Source organism: Eschrichtius robustus, chromosome 7 (assembly GCF_028021215.1).
Source record: "Eschrichtius robustus isolate mEscRob2 chromosome 7, mEscRob2.pri, whole genome shotgun sequence".
Taxonomy (NCBI): Eukaryota; Metazoa; Chordata; class Mammalia; order Artiodactyla; family Eschrichtiidae; genus Eschrichtius; species Eschrichtius robustus.
In genome coordinates, this window is record NC_090830.1 from 90,832,526 (window position 1) to 90,852,609 (window position 20,084).

Sequence of the window (20,084 nt, forward strand, 5' to 3'; positions counted from 1 at the left end):
TATACTACAAAGCTACAGTAATCAAGACAATATGGTACTGGCACAAAAACAGAAACATGGATCAATGGAACAAGATAGAAAGCCCAGAGATAAACCCACGCACCTATGGTCAACTAATGTATGACAAAGGAGGCAAAGATATACAATGGAGAAAAGACAGTCTCTTCAATAAGTGGTGCTGGGAAAACTGGACAGCTACATGTAAAAGAATGAAATTAGAATACTCCCTAACACCATACACAAAAATAAACTCAAAATGGATTAGAGACCTAAATATAAGACTGGGCACTATAAAACTCTTAGAGGAAAACATAGGAAGAACACTCTTTGACATAAATCACAGCAAGATCTTTTTTGACCCACCTCCTAGAGTAATGGAAATAAAAACAAAAGTAAACAAATGGGACCTAATGAAATTTCAAAGCTTTTGCACAGCAAAGGAAACCATAAACAAGACGAAAAGACAACCCTCAGAATGGGAGAAAATATTTGCAAACGAATCAACGGACAAAGGATTAATCTCCAAAATATATAAACAGCTCATTCAGCTCAATATTAAAGAAACAAACACCCCAATCAAAAAATGGGCAGAAGACCTAAACAGACATTTCTCCAAAGAAGACATACAGACGGCCACAAAGCACATGAAAAGATGCTCAACATCACTAATTATTAGAGAAATGCAAATCAAAACTACAATGAGGTATCACCTCACTCCTGTTAGAATGGGCATCATCAGAAAATCTACAAACAACAAATGCTGGAGAGGGTGTGGAGAAAAGGGAACCCTCTTGCACTGTTGGTGGGAATGTAAATTGATACAGCCACTATGGAGAACAATATGGAGGTTCCTTAAAAAACTAAAAATAGAATTACCATATGACCCAGCAATCCCACTACTGGGCATATACCCAGAGAAAACTGTAATTCAAAAAGACACATGCACCCGAATGTTCATTGCAGCACTATTTACAATAGCCAGGTCATGGAAGCAACCTAAATGCCCATCAACAGACGAATGGATAAAGAAGATGTGGTACATATATACAATGGAATATTACTCAGCCATAAAAAGGAAGGAAATTGAGTCATTTGTTGAGAAGTGGATGGATCTAGAGACTGTCATACAGAGTGAAGTAAGTCAGAAAGAGAAAAGCAAATATCGTATATTAACGCATGTATGTGGAACCTAGAAAAATGGTACAGATGAGCCGGTTTGCAGGGCAGAAGTTGAGACACAGATGTAGAGAACGGACATATGGACACCAAGGGGGGAAAACTGCGGTGGGGTGGGGATGGTGGTGTGCTGAATTGGGCGATTGGGATTGACATGTATACACTGATGTGGATAAAATTGATGCCTAATAAGAACCTGCAGTATAAAAAAACAAACAAACAAAACAACTAATACTAAACTTTCATTGGGTTATTTGTATGGAAATATGTTAATATAAATGTTTCAGACATTACATGAAATTTCTAAAAATCTTATATGTTCTGGTATAATGTTATAAGTAATAATCCTAGTTATTACTTTAAAATGTATATCTCAGAAATAACTAATTTTCTTGTCAACTGCATTATTATGAACTTTCATCAAATCTTTAACTGTGGTCATTTTTAAGTCTTTTGTCATTTACAGACAGTTCTGGGTGTACTCTGATGCTTTTGCAAATATGTTCCTATAAAAGGGTTTCATCTTCAAGAAATTCATGGAAAAGACTCTGACAAGTACAGGTTTCTGGTAACTGACTGTACTGCTGAACTGAATGAATAAGCATTTTCAGAACTCTAATGAAAAACTGATGAACTCATAAAAGTGCTAACAAAAGATCAAGATGAAAAAAAAAATTAATTACATGGGACTGAGTGAACTGATGAGGATGAGTATAATTTTTGTGACTTTCTGTCTGAATTAAAAAAAAAAAAATCCCACAAGGACTCAGAGGCAAAGAATATACAAATCAATTTTCACTGCAAAGTAAAGGAGCTGTTACAGTGGAGGATTACTGGACTGAATGTCAATATTATGACATAGTATGAGTGTGTTTCATGTTTGGTAATTGCAATCATTGTTACTTTTGTTGTGGTCATCCATGTACAATGCTTGGTGTCAGTCTATTTATCTCTTGTAAAAATAAAATACAGTGTGTGTGTTGTGTGTGAAAAAAAAAAAGGAAAGATGCATATATGTGTCAAAACTTTTTGGAGATAACAGTAGTTATTTCTGCAGAGTAGGGATGGAAGTTTGGAGTCATTTGTTTTCTGCTTTACACTTTTCTATGCTGTTTGAATTCCTTCCCTGAGCATGCAACGATTTCTATAGTGATAATTCAAAGGAAGGATGGATCCAGTAATTGAAGGGTTGGGGTGCAGTGAAATGTATATAAACTCAGAGAGAGGAATCTGGGCAGTGGTTGGCCAAGCCCTACTCAGCTGTAGGGTGATCAAAATCCTAGTTTGCTCCAGATTATCCTGGTTTTAGCATTGAAAGTCCTGCATCCTGAGGGACACTTCAGTACTAGAATAGAATCAAGAGTTCTGAAATAAACACTCATATTTATGGTCAACTGATTTTTAAGAAGGGTGTGAAGACAATTCAGTGGGGAAAAGAATAGTCCTTTCAACAAATGGTGCTGGGACAACTTGATATCCACATGCAAAAGAGTCAAGTTGGACCCCTCCCTCATACCATACACCAAAATTAATTTGAAAATGTATCAAAGACCTAAATATAAGAGCTAAAACTATAAACTCATAGAAGAAAACTAAATAAGAAAAAAAATAGATAAACTGGATGTAATCAAAATGAAAAATTTTGTGCTTCAAAGGACACCATGAAGAAAGTGAAAAGATAATCTGCTGAATAGGAGAAAATTTGTGCATATCTTACATCTATTAAGTCACTTGTATCTAGAATATATTTTTAAAAACTCATACAACTCAAAAAAAAAGTATTTTGCAAATATTTTCCCCCAGTCCATGGCTTCATTCTCTTCAGAGTGACTTTCTCAGAACAGAAGTTTTGAATTTTAATAGTTTTATTTTAATGGAACACCGTTTTGGTGTTGTATCTAAAAACTCAGTGCTAACCTAAGGTTACCCAGATTTTCTCCTATGTTTTCTTCTATAAATTTTGTATCTTGTGTTTCACATTTAGGTCTATTGTCATTTTGAGTTAATTTTTGCTAAAGGTATAATGTCTGTATCAAGGCTCATGTTTTGTTTTGTTTTGTTTGGTCTGTGGACATACAGCTGTTCCAGCAACAGCTGTTAAAAGTACTATCCTTTCTCCATTAAATTGCTTTTGCTTCTTTGCCAAAGATCAGTTGACTATATTTGCATGGGTCTATTTTTCGGCTTTCTATGTGATTCCATTCGTCTATATGTCTATCCTTTTGCCAATACCACACAGTATCTCGGTTACTGTAACTTTAATATAATTAAATTGAATTTGGGTAGTGTGATTCCTCCAACTATGTTATTCTTCTTCAGTTCTGTGTTGGTGGCTTTGGGTCATTTGCCATTCTACATAAACTTTAGAATCAGTGTGCTGATACCTATAAAATAGCTTGCCAGGATTTTTATTGAGATTGTGCTACATCTACAGATCAAGTTGAGAAGAACTGACACCTGAACTCTTTATTTATTTAGATCCTCTTTGATTTCTTTCATCAGAATCTTGTAGTTTTCTGCATGTAGATTCTCTACATATTTTGTTAGATCTTTATGTATGTATTTAATTTTTCATGCTAATGCAAATGGCATTGGGCTTTTATTTTCAAATTCCACTGGTTCATTTTAAACAAGTATAAAGGAAAGAAACTGAATTTTGTATTTTAACCTTGTATCCTAACCTTTCTATAATTGCTTTTTAGTTCTAGGAGGTTTTTTGTTTTGGGATTTTTTTTTGTAGATGCTTTGTGATTTTCTGCATAGATAACTTTATCATCTATGAAGGAAGCCAGTTAAAACTTCCTCCCCAATCTGTATAATTTTTATTTCCTTTTCTTGTCTTATTGCACTAGCTAGAGCTTCAATTTACAATTTTGAATAGGAGTGCTTAAAGGGAACATCCTTCTCTTGTTACCAAAATAGGGAGAAAACATCCAGTTTCTCATCATTATCATGTTAGCTGTAGTTTTTTTGAGATGTTCTTTATCAAGTTGAGGAGATCCTCCTCATTTCACAGTTTGCTGAGAGTTTTTATCATGAATAGGTGTTGGATTTGTCAAATATTTTTCTGTATCAATTCATTTGATCACATGATTTTTCTTCTTTAGCCTATTGATGTGGTGGATTAAATTGATATTTTTTTTGAATGTTCAACCAGTTTTGCACATCTGCAATAAACCCCACTTGGTTGCATTATATAATTTTTTTTATACATTGTTGGGTTCATTTTCTTTTTCTTTTTTTTAATAAATATTTTTTTTTATTTAAAAAAATTTTTGAAGACGTGGACCATTTTTAAAGTCTTTATTGAATTTGCTTCTGTTTTATGTTTTGGTTTTTTGGCCACAAGGCATGTGGGACCTTAGCTTCCTGACCAGGGATTGAACCTGCACCCCCTGCATTGGAAGGCAAAGTCTTAACCACTGGACCACCAGGGAAGTCCCTGTTGGGTTCATTTTGTTAATATTTTGTTGAGGAATTTTGCACCGATATTCACAGGAGATATTTGTCTGTAGCTTTCCTTTCTTGTCTTTATCTGGTTTGGGTATTAGGGTAAAACTGGCTTCATAGAATGAATTAGGAAGTGTTCCTTCTACTTCTATTTTCTGGAAGAGATTGTAGAGAATTTGTATCATTTCTTCCTTAAATGTTTGGTAAAACACACCAGTGAAACCATTTCAGCCTGGTGCTTTCTTTTTTTGGAAATTTATTACTTACTGATTCAATTTCTTTAGTAGTGGTAGGCATATTCCAATTATTTCTTTTTGGCATATTGATTATACTTATTTAAAAAATTTTTGTGGTTGCCCTAGAGTCTGCAAAATATATTTACAGCTAATCTAAGTTCACTCTCAAATAACACTGTACTACTGCTTCACAAATAGTGCAGGTTCCTTACACAGAGTATTCCTAATTCCTCCCTTCTGTTCCTTATGACATTGCTGTTACTAGTCTAGCTATCTGTATACCATAATCACGCAAAACACTGTTACTAATGTTACTTTGTGCAGTTATCTATTAGATCAATTAAGAATAAGAAAAAGAAAAGATTTTGTTTTACCTTCATTTATTCCTTCTCTGGATACTCTTTCTTTATGTATATCTCAGTTTCTGACCTATATCATTTTCCTTCTCCCTGAAGAACTTCTTTTAACATTTTGTGCAGAACAGTCTACTAGTGATGAATACACTCAATTTTTGTTTGTCTGATAACATCTTTATTTAGCCTTCACTTTTTTTTTCTTTAAACATCTTTATTGGAGTATAATTGCTTTACAATGGTGTGTTAGTTTCTACTTTATAACAAAGTGAATCAGTTATACATATACATACGTTCCCATATCTCTTCCCTCTTGCATCTCCCTCCCTCCCACCCTCCCTATCCCACCCCTCTAGGTGGTCACAAAGCACCGAGCTGATCTCCCTGTGCTATGCGGCTGCTTCCCACTAGCTATCTATTTTACATTTGGTAGTGTATATATGTCTATGCCACTCTCTCACCCTGTCACATCTTACCCCTCCCCCTCCCCATATCCTCAAGTCCATTCTCTAATAGGTCTGTGTCTTTATTCCCGTCTTGCCACTAGGTTCTTCATGACCTTTATTTTCCCTTAGATTCCATATATATGTGTTAGCATACTGTATTTGTTTTTCTCTTTCTGATTTACTTCACTCTGTATGACAGACTCTAACTCCATCCACCTCACTACAAGTACCTCCATTTCATTTCCTTTTATGGCTGAGTAATATTCCATTGTATATATGTGCCACATCTTCTTTATCCATTCATCCGATGATGGACACTTAGGTTGCTTCCATGTCCTGGCTATTGTAAATAGAGCTGCAATGAACATTTTGGTACATGACTCTTTTTGAATTATGGTTTTCTCAGGGTATATGCCCAGTAGTGGGATTGCTCAGTCATATAGTAGTTCTATTTTTAGTTTTTTAAGGAACCTCCATACTGTTCTCCATAGTGGCTGTATCAATTTACATTCCCACCAACAGTGCAAGAGGGTTCCCTTTTCTCCACACCCTCTCCAGCATTTATTGTTTCTAGATCTTTTGATGATGGCCATTCTGACCGGTGTGAGATGATATCTCATTGTAGTTTTGATTTGCATTTCTCTAATGATTAATGATGTTGAGCATTCTTTCATGTGTCTGTTGGCAATCTGTATATCTTCTTTGGAGAAATGTCTATTTAGGTCTTCTGCCCATTTTTGGATTGGGTTGTTTGTTTTTTTGTTATTGAGCTGCATGAGCTGCTTGTAAATCTTGGAGATTAATCCTTTGTCAGTTGCTTCATTTGCAAATATTTTCTCCCATTCTGAGGGTTGTCTTTTGGTCTTGTTTATGGTTTCCTTTGCTGTGCAAAAGCTTTGAAGTTTCATTAGGTCCCATTTGTTTATTTTTGTTTTTATTTCCATTTCTCTAGGAGCTGGGTCAAAAAGGATCTTGCTGTTTTTTATGTTATAGAGTGTTCTGCCTATGTTTTCCTCTAAGAGTTTGATAGTGTCTGGCCTTACATTTAGGTCTTTAATCAATTTTGAGTTTATTTTTGTGTATGGTGTCAGGGAGTGTTCTAATTTCATACTTTTACATGTATCTATCCAATTTTCCCAGCACCACTTATTGAAGAGGCTGTCTTTTCTCCACTGTATATGCTTGCCTCCTTTATCAAAGATAAGGTGACCATATGTGCGTGGGTTTATCTCTGGGCTTTCTATCCTGTTCCATTGATCTATATTTCTGTTTTTGTGCCAGTACCAAACTGTCTTGATTACTGTAGCTTTGTAATATAGTCTGAAGTCAGGGAGCCTGATTCCTCCAGCTCCATTTTTCGTTCTCAAGATTGCTTTGGCTATTCGGGGTCTTTTGTGTTTCCATACAAATTGTGAAATTTTTTGTTCTAGTTCTGTGAAAAATGCCAGTGGTAGTTTGATAGGGATTGCATTGAATCTGTAGATTGCTTTGGGTAATAGAGTCATTTTCACAATGTTGATTCTTCCAATCCAAGAACATGGTATATCTCTCCATCTATTTGTATCATCTTTAATTTCTTTCATCAGTGTCTTATAATTTTCTGCATACAGGTCTTTTGTCTCCTTAGGTAGGTTTATTCCTAGATATTTTATTCTTTTTGTTGCAATGGTAAACGGGAGTGTTTTCTTAATTTCACTTTCAGATTTTTCGTCATTAGTGTATAGAAATGCAAGAGATTTCTGTGCATTAATTTTGTATCCTGCTACTTTACCAAATTCATTGATTAGCTCTAGGAGTTTTCTGGTAGCATCTTTAGGATTCTCTATGTACAGTATCATGTCATCTGCAAACAGTGACAGCTTTACTTCTTCTTTTCTGATTTGGATTCCTTTTATTTCTTTTTCTTCTCTGATTGCTGTGGCTAACACTTCCAAAACTATGTTGAATAATAGTGGTGAGAGTGGGCAACCTTGTCTTGTTCCTGATCTTCGTGGAAATGGTTTCAGTTTTTCACCATTGAGGACAATGTTGGCTGTGGGTTTGTCATATATGGCCTTTATTATGTTGGGGAAAGTTCCCTCTATGCCTACTTTCTGCAGGGCTTTTATCATAAATCGGTGTTGAATTTTGTCGAAAGCTTTCTCTGCATCTATTGAGATGATCATATGGTTTTTCTCCTTCTATTTGTTAATATGATGTATCACGTTGATTGATTGTGTATATTGAAGAATCCTTGCATTCCTGGAATAAACCCCACTTGATCATGGTGTATGATCCTTTTAATGTGCTGTTGGATTCTGTTTGCTAGTATTTTGTTGAGGATTTTTACATCTATGTTCATCAGTGATATTGGCCTGTAGTTTTCTTTCTTTGTGACATCTTTGTCTGGTTTTGGTATCAGGGTGATGGTGGCCTCGTAGAATGTGTTGGGGAGTGTTCCTCCCTCTGCAATATTTTGGAAGAGTTTGAGAAGGATAGGTGTTAGCTCTTCTCTAAATGTTTGATAGAATTCGCCTGTGAAGCCATCTGGTCCTGGGCTTTTATTTGTTGGAAGATTTTTAATCACAGTTTCAATTTCAGTGCTTGTGATTGGTCTGTTCATATTTTCTATTTCTTCCTGGTTCAGTCTCGGCAGGTTGTGCATTTCTAAGAATCTGTCCATTTCTTCCAGGTTGTCCATTTTATTGGCATAGAGTTGCTTATAGTAATCTCTCATGATTGTTTGTATTTCTGCCATGTCAGTGGTTACTTCTCCTTTTTCATTTCTAATTCTATTGATTTGAGTCTTCTCCCTTTTTCTCTTGATGAGTCTGGCTAATGGTTTATCAATTTTGTTTATCTTCTCAAAGAACCAGCTTTTAGTTTTATTGATCTTTGCTGTTGTCTCCTTCATTTCTTTTTCATTTATTTCTGATCTGATCTTTATGATTTCTTTCCTTCTGCTAGCCTTGGGGTTTTTTTGTTCTTCTTTCTCTAATTGCTTTAGGTGCAAGGTTAGGTTGTTTATTCGAGATGTTTCCTGTTCCTTGAGGTAGGCTTGTATTGCTATAAACTTCCCTCTTAGCACTGCTTTTGCTGCATCCCATAGGTTTTGGGTCGTCGTGTCTCCATTGTCATTTGTTTCTAGGTATTTTTTGATTTCCCCTTTGATTTCTTCAGTAATCACTTTGTTATTAAGTAGTGTATTGTGTAGCCTCCATGTGTTTGTATTTTTTACTGATCTTTTCCTGTAATTGATATCTAGTCTCATAGCGCTGTGGTCGGAAAAGATACTTGATACGATTTCAATTTTCTTCAATTTACCAAGGCTTGATTTAGCCTTCACTTTTGAAGAATAATTTCAATAGATATAGAATCCTATATTGGTTGGGATGTTTTTTTCAACACTTTAAATATTTCACTCCACTCTCTTCTTGCTTGTATGTTTCTGATGAGAAGTCTGATGTCATTTTTATCCTTGTTACTCAAAGGTAAGGTGGTTCCCCCTACTCCCATCTTCTTTCAAGATTTTCTTTGTCTTTTGTTTTCTGCAATTTGCATATGATATGCCTAATATGCACATAATTTTATCCTACTTGGTGTTCTCTGAACTTCCTGGATCTGTGGTTTGTTGACTGTCACTGTCTGGAGTTGGCCAAGGCACAAAGTTTAGAGTCAGCTATCAAGTTTGAGGGCACACAGTTCTCCATAAGGCCAACCTCACTCCTGACATCAACTGCAAGTTTGGGGGTGTTCCCCCAAACCACCCTCCTTTCAGTAATTTGCTAGAAGAACTCATAGAACTCACTGAAAGCTATTATACTGATAGCTGTGGTTTATTACAGGGAAAGAATACAAATTAAAATCAACCAAGGAAATGATGAATAGGGCAGAGTCTGAGAAGCTTCCAAATGCACAGCTTCCATTGTTCTCTCTCATGGAGTCAGGACATATTGCCCAGCCAGCATCAATGTGTGACAATACAGAGTAATGTCAACTGAGAAGCTTGCCAGAGCCTCAGTTTTCAGAGTTTTTATTTGGGCTCTATTGCATAGGCATGATTGACTGTCCACCTGGTTGATCTCAGCCTCAGGGTTGACCGATACCACTTGACCCAAAGTTCCCACCTTAAATCACATGATTGGTCTTTCTAGCATGAGCAGCTTCTACTATCAGGTGTGGTTAGCAATACTCTAAGATCTGGTGTAGCCAACCCTTGCCCTAAATGAAGACATTCCTACCAGGTACAACCAAGGTTACCTCCCAGAAGCCAAGGACAAAGGCTAGCCCTCTTTTTGGGCAAGAATTCTCTACTACACAGTCATTAATTTTGGAAAATTCTTGGCCATTATTACTTTAAATATTTCTTCTGTTCCTTTTTCTCTTCTCCTACTGGCATTCCATCTATGTGCTTATTACACATTTTGAAATTATCTCACCATTCTTGGATATTCTGTCTGATTTTTTGTTCTCTTTTTTCTTTGTATTCAGTTTGAATTTTTTATTGACATATTTTCAAGCTCACTGATTATTTCCTTAGCTGTGTCCAGTCTACTGATGAGCCCATCAAAGGCATTCTTCATTTCTGTTGCACTGTTTTTTATTTCTAGCATTTCTTTTTTATTCTTTCTTAGGCTTTCCATCTCTCTGCTTACATTAACCATCTGTTCTTTTTTTCTCTTTTCTTTTTTTAATTAATTTTTATTGGAGTATGGTTGCTTTACAATGTTGTGTTAGCCTCCACTGCACAACAAAGTGAATCAGCTATACGCATACAGATATCCCCTCCCTTTTGGACTTCCCTTAGGTTACCACAGTGCATTAGGTAGAGTTCCCTCCCAATTTCTCTCTCCCCACCCCTTTCCCCCTTGGTATCCATACATTTGTTCTTTACATCTATGTCTATATTTCTGCTTTGCAAATAAGATCATCTATACCATTTTTCTAGATTCCACATATAAGCGTTATTATACGATATTTGCTTTTCTCTTTCTGACTTACTTCACTCTGTATGACAGTCTCTAGGTCCATCCACGTCTTTACAAATGACCCAATTTCATTCCTTTTTATGGCTGAGTAATATTCCATTGTATATATGTGCCACATGTCCTTTATCCATTCCTCTGTCGATGGACATTTAGGTTGCTTCCATGTCCTGGCTATTGTAAATAGTGCTGCAATGAACATTGGGGTGCATGTGTTTTTTTGAATTATGGTTTTCTCTGGGTATATGCTCAGCAGTGGGATTGCTGGGTCGTATGGTACTTCTATTTTTAGTTTTTTAAGGAACCTCCATACTGTTCTCCATAGTGGCTGTATCAATTTACATTCCCACCAACAGTGCAAGAGGGTTCCCTTTTCTCCACACCCTCTCCAGCATTTATTGTTTCTAGATTTTTTGATGATGGCCATTCTGACCGGTGTGATATCTCATTGTAGTTTTGATTTGCATTTCTCTAATGATTAATGATGTTGAGCATTCTTTCATGTGTCTGTTGGCAATCTGTATATCTTCTTTGGAGAAATGTCTATTTAGGTCTTCTGCCCATTTTTGGATTGGGTTGTTTGTTTTTTTGTTATTGAGCTGCATGAGCTGCTTGTATATTTTGGAAATTAATCCTTTGTCAGCCATCTGTTCTTGCATGTTGTCTACTTTTTCTATTAGTGTCCTTAACATACTAATCAGTTATTTTAAATTATCTATCTGATAATTCCAAAATCTCTGCCATATCTTGGCTGTTATTTTCTGAATTTCCCTATGTCTCTAGATTTGGGTTAGTGGTTTGCTCTGTGACCTCAATTCTCTGCTGGGTCAAAGAAGTCATTGATTTTAAGTTCGTTTAGCTTTTTCCTTATAGTAAGGGTTGGAGTGATAATTTCTAAGCTTTTTACACACCAAAGATAAAACCAGAAGCCTGGGTCTTTAAATTTTAATAGCTGTTGCATAATGACTATTCTTTTTCAAACAACTCCTACTGCACCTCCCACCTCCCCATTCCTAGAAGATTCCAGAGGCCTGTGACCCACATGGAAGACTTCAGAGAACAACTTCCTTTAGATCCCTCCATTAGATTAATACAAGTAATGAATGTAAGCTCCAGGAAGCAGGGATTTTTATCTGTTTTGTTACCTACTGTATTGCCAGTACCTAGAACAATTCTGGGCACAACAATGTGTACTGAGTGACTAATTATCAACTTTTCATTAGGGAACCATTGAGTCCACCTTTAATAGCCCCAGCTAGCTCTCAGCTCTATGATGATCTGCCTTCCTCTGGGACACTCTGTTGATTGGTCTTGGATTTGCATTCCTTGAACACTGGAGAAGTAAGGCTGGGGGCCTGGCTCCAAATATAGGGTCCCTGTGTCTGCACACAGTCTCAATCAAGTAAAAACCCATTATTCTACTTTCTTCTAAAAAAATTCCCAAAGGCAAGAGTTCACAACCTGAGATTAATAGTAGGATCCAGTGGTTTAACTGAAAGGGAATTTCTATTCATTCAGGAATTACCATGTGCCCTTCCTTGAACTCTCTGTTTTTTATTAGCTATGCAATACTTATAACAGTTCTGTGTGATATGGCCTATCATGATCTCCCTTTTATAGTGAGGAACCCAAGTGGAGAGATTATATCACTGGAATAAGACCAGAGAGTAAGTAATTGGTGGAACTAAGATTTACACCTAGGCCTGGCTTTCTTTAAAGACTATTCTTTTCAGAACTGGCAAAACGATGCCAGTGTCAGGGTGGGAGGGTTGACTTTCCCTGTTCACTGGGAAGTTAACAAGGACTGGATCATGACATAGGGCTAAGAAGAGGAGGGAGCAGAGGTCTGGGGAGAGGAGAGAAAACAGTTTCTTTTTGGGGTTGGGGAGGAATAGAATGCTTTTTTTTTTCTGTTTAAGAACAGATGAGTTGGTAGCAGTTTAATACAGATGGAAACAAATACAATCCATATAAAAACAGGATTTGCAGCAGGAGGGGGATAGATCAACCAAAGCAAATTTAGAGCTTTCAGCCATGCCACTCAACATCTGAGTTCTCTTCACTTATAAACCAAACTAGATGCTTTAATAGGTGTTCGTAGAGAAGGCTACAAAAGTATTGCAAAATGTTAGCCTTACATATACCACAAAAAAGAGAGAGAGAAACAACATTAATACACCCCCTAGGCTAATCACAACAAGTTTTCCCTAACAGAGACAGACACAGAAAAATAACTTTTTACAAGCTTAGCTTCGAGGTATGAGGTACGATACCTTACAGCTCTCACTTGGGTGTTTCCCACTCATGCTCTTTTCAGTATAAACAAATAGGTTTATGTAATGGAATACATATTTGAAGAATTCCTTAAAAAAAATCACAAGTTCCATTTTATATATACAAATATTTAATTATGTACTGAAAATAAATTACAGGAAAGAACTTTAAAATGCAACAGAGGACAAAGTCACGATAAACATTCCCACTGAATTCCCTTGGCTGGGGGCGTGGTGAGACTGCAGTGCTCAAGAAGATAAATATCACAAATATAACAAAAACTTCAAATTGTCTATGCACTCACACACTGACATGAGCCACAAACATTCCTTCACAGGGACTGTACTCATTAGCCTACCACAGAACCAGATTTTGTCATAAACTACAAAACTTTTAATACAAAATCATATTTATATATTTATAATTCATATACTTGCCCTATCTGTGATTTTAGAAAATAAAAGCTACACGCTGTATAGATACTCTTAACTCATAGCTGTAGGCAACATTTTTGGATGGAATTTCTCCCCCAATAAAATTAATGGCATATTTTATGTACATGAAGGCTAAACTGCATCAAGACAGTTCAGTTTCCCAGATATGCATCTCCTTTTAGGGCAGGTTTATAAATTTAAAAAGGCAAGACAAATGTACACCTCAGAATCACTTTCTTAGCTACAAGAGTTGTCATATAATTTCTGTGAAGTTTCTGATACATGCATTTATGTAATACTGGTATTGAAGGCAGTAAAGCAATATATACTTTTAATGTCATGGCTCAATAAAGGCTTCATTGTCATTCCAATCTGATTCTTGATAGTGATTCATAACTTCTCTAAAAATTAAAATTTCAATGGGACACTGTGTTAAAGAGACTCTAAATAGATTTCTTAAAATATTTCCCTGAAATATCCTTTACATAAGACAAATTTCACTAACATTAGATTAAGTAAAAAGGGGAAAAAGAGAATTAAACATGGCACAAGTGTGCATGAAAACTAATGCTCCTCAGCCAATCTTCATGTCTTAGGAGCCATGAACAGAATGCTTAAAACCAATAAACAATTTCACACTCTGTGGCAGCCATCTGTGAAGCCAGTTATACTAAACTACTTCTACAGTTGATTGTAAACTTTGGTTTATTTTTGAGTTCTCACAGTACAGCAAGAATGAAAAACAGACAGAGTGGAGTCCATGAGGAGATGAACTGTCAGTCTGTCCTTAATCTGGCATGATGAGACACCTGGTCAGTCAGGTCTGCTTTGATAGAGTTTGTTACAGACTGCCTTATGTTTTCCTCCATGAAATTATCACCCAGTGGCTTCAATACCTGTCCCCATAGTGTTTCAGCAATCTGATCAATCATTGTTCCAATTTCTCTGAACTCCACAGAGTATTTAACATATGCCCAAGTACAAAGAGACGTCAGGGCTTCCCTGGTGGCGCAGTGGTTGAGAATCTGCCTGCCAATGCAGGGAACACGGGTTGGAGCCTTGGTCTGGGAAGATCCCACATGCCGCAGAGCAACTAGGCCCGTGAGCCACAATTACTGAGCCTGCGCGTCTGGAGCCTGTGCTCTGCAACAAGAGAGGCCGCGATAGTGAGAGGCCTGCGCACCGTGATGAAGAGTGGCCCCGCTTGCCGCAACTAGAGAAAGCCCTCGCACAGAAACGAAGACCCAACACAGCCCCAAAAAATTAATAAATAAATAAAAATTTAAAAAAAAAAAAAGAAAAAAAGAGACGTCAGTGCTAACCCCATGACAAGGTTACACAAGACGGCTATAGAGTTTAGGCCAATGAAGCCAGTCAGTCCTGAGATTATATACATAGCAAACATGACTGCAAACAGTGTGGCAGGGGTACGAGCAACATAGAAGATGTTTTTGCCATAATTGTGCTTTATAAAATTTGCATAGGTTTCTTCTATTTCAGCCTCAAACTGGTCCTGATAACGAGGGCAGAATTCATCTCCACCCATTTTTTTTTTTTACTGAACAAAACTGTTTAATTGCCACTTCCTTGAGATCCAGGTGTTTTCGCTCCAGATCTGAAGGTGCAATGTAAGGGTTGTCCCCACTGCCTACCTGCTCCATACTTTTGCAATAGATCTCTCTTGCTCCTGCTACTGCAGCAAGATTATTAGCTTCAGCTGTTGCCTGAAGCATGGACTTTGGATGTGGAAGTTCCTCTCCTTGATAAATTTTAAGGTAAGCCTTAAACTATTCTACAAGAGCTCTACAAGTGACTTTAGATCCACTTATCTCTTTTTCTACCAAATTTTCTGGGGCAAGTAGCAATGGAACCAGATTTCGAAGCTCTCGTTTAAACTCTTCATCAATATCTTTCAATCTCCCATCAAAACTAGGATTAGTTGCAACTTTAAGACCAGGATGTGGCAAAAGGAAGCAACCAAGATTTGAGAAACAGTTGTGATTGTGCTTCCTTACATTCTGTAGCTCTTCATGTTGACTTTGTTTTACCTGCAATCTCTTTTCAAGGAATTGTTTTCCACCTTCCAAACCATATGAATGTTCATAAGGATAACTCCAGTCGTGAATCAAAAACATTAATGTCTGAAATGGTTTCTGGTAGATTTCTTCCATTGCAAGTCTGCTGTATTCTGTAAATAATTGCAAGTGTTGAAGATCATCTTCTTGAATATTTTGAGACAAATTATATACCTGGACAGAGCTAGTCATAGTGCTCAGAGCAAACACTGTTGCACAATCTTTGATAGTTGACTGGCTATCAAAGGCACCCTGGGTATCCCTCAGCAGCACAGCCACTTTTGTTCCATTAGGTCTCTCGATCACAAACACTTCATTCCAGACTTGTATGCCTGTTGTTTCTCTTTTACAACCAACTCGCCATGTAAAGCCAGTCAATGGTTCATTGCTTCCACCAATCCAACTTTAAGAACCCTTGCTATACATATATCTAAGCATGAAGTCCAGTAGAAATGATTTCCCTTTAGGAAAAGCTCCTGCCACGGATACCACTACTATGTTAAGATCTCGTATGTGCTCCTGTAGCAATATCTGCTCCAAAGCTTCTTCATCAAGCTCAAAGTTATGGTCATCTTCATGTGCAAGAACAATCTATACTGGACATGGTTTCTTCATAACCTCATCAGAGTTTACTAGGTCATCATCTTCGTAATTCCCACCTAGGAGGGTCCTGGACAAGACGTGGTTAACCCCGGTGTTTGGGTCGCTGGTTCGCCTCTGGCACTGCAGCCCCTCGTGTGGCTGCCGCCTCCGCGCTGCCTCGTCCCCCTCCGCATCTTGGACAGATTTAAAATTAACTCCCCCTAGAATGCTATTTTATTTTTTTAAATTTAAGTATAGTTGATTTACAATGTTGTGTTAGTTTCTGGTGTACTATTTACAATAGCCAGGCATGGAAGCAACCTAAATGTCCATTGACAGATGAATGGATAAAAAAGACATGGTATATACACATATACACACACGCGCACACGCGCACACACACACACACACACACACAATGGAATATTACTCAGCCATAAAAAAGAGTGAAAACAGTTTCTCAACTGAACACTGGGCTGAGCTGGTCTTCAGGATGCACTGAGTCTTAGATGGCATTTAGGGCGGGTTTCTGAAAGTCCATGCTATGAGCATCTTTGTCCCCATGTTAATCCTCACTTTCCACCCAGGCCACCAGGATGTTGCTTCTTCCCACCACTGTTGCTATGGTAACTGGCTGGCAGTCTTACATACCAGCCGTCAAACATGCTGAGAGAAGCCCGTTCGTACCACTAACCCAGTCATACTGTGGAAAGCCGGATGGATACACATTCCAGTCGTGGTGGGGGACTTGATGGCTATGGCCAAGGGGTGCAGCCAATGTCCCTGAAGGCAGAGGTGCGGCTGCAAATGAGCAGTAGAGATGGGTCAGCTCAGATCTGGGTTGAGTCCTGCTTCTGCTGCTCAGTAGCAGTGTGCCCTTGGGAGTCAATGCATTTCCTGAATCTCATCTTCCTTATCTGGCCAACAGGGAGAACTGTTCTGCCCCCACAGAGCTGGGGCAGCAGTAAATGAGACCGCAGGGGGGTGCAGAAGAATTGTGAGCCCTCACTGTGGTTTGCCATTTCGCAACCACTCTCAGGGTCGAGTCATTTCTCCCAGATGTGCAGGAACAGAAATCAGCGTAAGAAACTGGTTCCCTAAGGAAAGCCCCTGACTCAGCCCCTATTTGGTTCAGTTGCTGAGGGTGGGTAAGTGTGGGCTTCCGCTGGCTTCCAGAGGGCAGTGTGTCTGGCAGAGTTTCTGTCTAGACACTGGCTGAGTGCTCTGACCAGCCTCCCCCCAGCCTCCTTGTTCCTGGGGCACAGATGCCTTACTATTCCTCAGGACCAACAGCTCAGGATCCAGGAAAGCAAGAGGGCTCTTCCCTGCTGTCATGGGCTGAACTGTGCCCACTCCGCATTCATATGTTGAAGTCCTAACCCCCAGTACCTCAGGATGTGACTGTATTTGGACATGAGGTCTTTAAAGGGGTGATTAAGTTATAATAAGTCATTAACATGGGTTCTAATCCAATATCACTGGTGTCTTTAGGAGAAGAGATTAGGACACAGACATGCACAGAGAAAAGACCATGTGAAAACACAGGGAGAAGATGGCCATCTACAAGCCAAGGAGAGAGGCCTCAGAAGAAACCAAACCTGCTGACACCTTGATCTTAGAACTTAACCTTCCAGAATTATGAGAAAATCAATTGTTGTTTAAGTCACCCAGCCTGTGACACTTTGTTATGGTAGCCTGAGCAGACTAACATGCCTGCCCTTCCTCCTCACTGTAAGTAAGAGAATTCCAGCTCCCATGGGGACCCTTGGAGACAGAGACCCTTCTGGAACCACCATGAAGTGGGACTCTTCATCTTGTTTCCGGTCGCTCTGTCTCTCCCTGCTCCCTGGCCCCATCTCTGCACCTCTGCACTGGGGTTCCCAGGACCCCAACTCCATGTCTCCCCAAGCCTGTCCAGCTCACATATTGCCCCCAGCTTGGAGAGAGGGATGCATTAGGGGCACAGGCTGCAGCTTGTAACACAGCTCTGGGCGCCACAAGTCCCATCTCTGTGACCAGTTCTGATTTCAGTCACAGGTGTGATAAAGAGTCCTTGTCCACTGGTGGTTCCCACTCCAGGCTCTCAGCTGCTGGGGACTTCTCTGAAGCCAAAGGGAACCTACAGACCCTGTGCAAATGAACGAAGCCCAGAAGTGCTGGGCATCCACATCTCTAGGGGCAGCCTTCAGGTGAGGGAGAAAGGGAGCAGGGTAATTCTCCTGCCTCTGTCCTTCCTGGACCATCTGAGAGGCACTCCATACTCTTCTCAGGGTTCTGCGGAAGTCAGTCTGTTGCTGACAGCGCGACCTTGATAATGCCCTTTACACAGGCCTGCCTTCCATGTCTCACTCTCCCCACCCCCTCATTCCCGCTTCCTGGCATCATCTCCCAAATAAACCACCTGCACCCCAGCCCTTGGGCTCTGCTTTTGGGGAAGGCAGATATGGGCATAGCTTTACCACTTTCCAGCTAGGGAGCAGTATGGAAAGATTTCACTTTCCTTATTTGTAAAATGGGGACATGACTATCTCACAGGCTGGTTACAGGAGTTAAATGAGATCACCATGCTGAAGTGAGTTGTAAACTGTGCAAGGTGATCTCAAAGCTAATATTTGTTATTATTTTTAGTTTGGTGGTAGCATAGGTCCTTCCTTCACTGTTCTTTCATTAAAAAAGAAGAAGAAAACCCCACCTCCATCTCAGTCCCTAGGGCCCCTGTGCTGCCAGGTACAGGTGAACATCCTTGAGGAGGAATGGGTGCTAAGGGGTTGACACTGTCCCTCCCCTCCCCCTCCTTCCCCAAACAGCATCAGTGTTTATCAGTGGGCTTCTATAAAGACAGCTGGCAGAGAGGACACTGAGTGGAGGAGACACCGGGGTGGCAGGTCTTTCCAGCCCAGCCGGCGTCAGTGCTGTCTGGGTGTCTGGGTGCCACAGGCTGGGCTTGGGGCTTGTGCAGGAGCCTGGGGAGGAGCAGGATGGAGGCCTCAGATTGCCTGACACAGCCCTGGCCCTCTTCCAGGAATGCCTGCTGCGGGCTACCTACCTGGCTGCTTCTTGCCCATGCTCCAAAGGCCGACGTGGCTGTTCCCTGCTCTGGGACCCTGCACCGACCCAGGAGCAGCACTGAGACCCTCCTCCTGGTTCCCGCTCTTCTTGCACACCGTCCACCAGACCCCTGTGCTTCTGCAGACCAAGAGCTCCTTGAGAGGAGGGCTGCATCTCTGCATATGTGTTCAAGCATCTAGAACAATGACTGTTGGCTAACAGTACAGGCTCGACAAACATTTGTAGACCTACGGCTAAGTTATGCCTGGGGGGACAGTGGGAGGCAAGCAGGGAGTCTTCACTCAAGGTAACTTCCAAGAAGCCAGAGGAGTAGGCAGGCACAGCCAAACTTTGGCTGGCACACAAAGTCCAGAATGCCGGGAGGCAAGTCAGGAGGGGTAGGATAAGGGGTGCTGGGACAGAGCTGCTCACAGAGCAGAGACGTGAAGGCAAAAGGCAATGTGCAGGATGCAGTGTGGGTGGGCTGGGGTCTGAGGGGCTTCCTCAGGTTGGCTGGAGCTTTAGCTTAATTCTGAGAGCTCTTCCAGTGTGAAGGGCCAGAGTGGGCGGGTGGGACAGTCAGAGAAGATGCCCTCTATATACACTTTGCCACCATCCCTACCAGATCAGTCCCCAAGAAGCTGATGCCCCCCAGAAGCCAACCAGATCCCTGGTTGAATGCTGCTGAGTCCCCTGCAGATACAGACAGGCCCCAATGCAGTGTCTATGGTGTCGGGTGCTGGGCAGGGGCAGATGCCATGGATCATTGCTTGTGTGAAGCTGGGCAGTGGGTGTCTCTCTTCACTCACAGAGCTGTTGCCCAGAGCACCCCACAGGGAATGCATGATGGATGGTTGGATGGTTGGATGGATGGATGGATGGATGGACGAATGGTGTTGGAGTTGATGAGATGTGATAGTAAGAGAAGAGAGAATGCTGGAAGGGTCAGTCAGGAATGGCACCAAGCAGTCCTCCCCACACCTGTCCCTCCTTCTGTGCCACCTCCCAACAATGGCACCTCCTCCCTCCTTCCTTTCCACATGAGC

At 39.9% G+C, this 20,084-nt stretch overlaps 1 protein-coding gene and 1 pseudogene across 3 annotated transcripts in view; both read right to left on the reverse strand.

The window, feature by feature from the left end:
• ARHGAP22 (Rho GTPase activating protein 22) overlaps nt 1-20,084 on the reverse strand; it is a 211,889-nt gene that overhangs the window by 172,368 nt on the left and 19,437 nt on the right. The window lies entirely within an intron of this gene.
• LOC137767693 (atlastin-2-like) lies at nt 14,110-15,693 on the reverse strand (annotated as a pseudogene).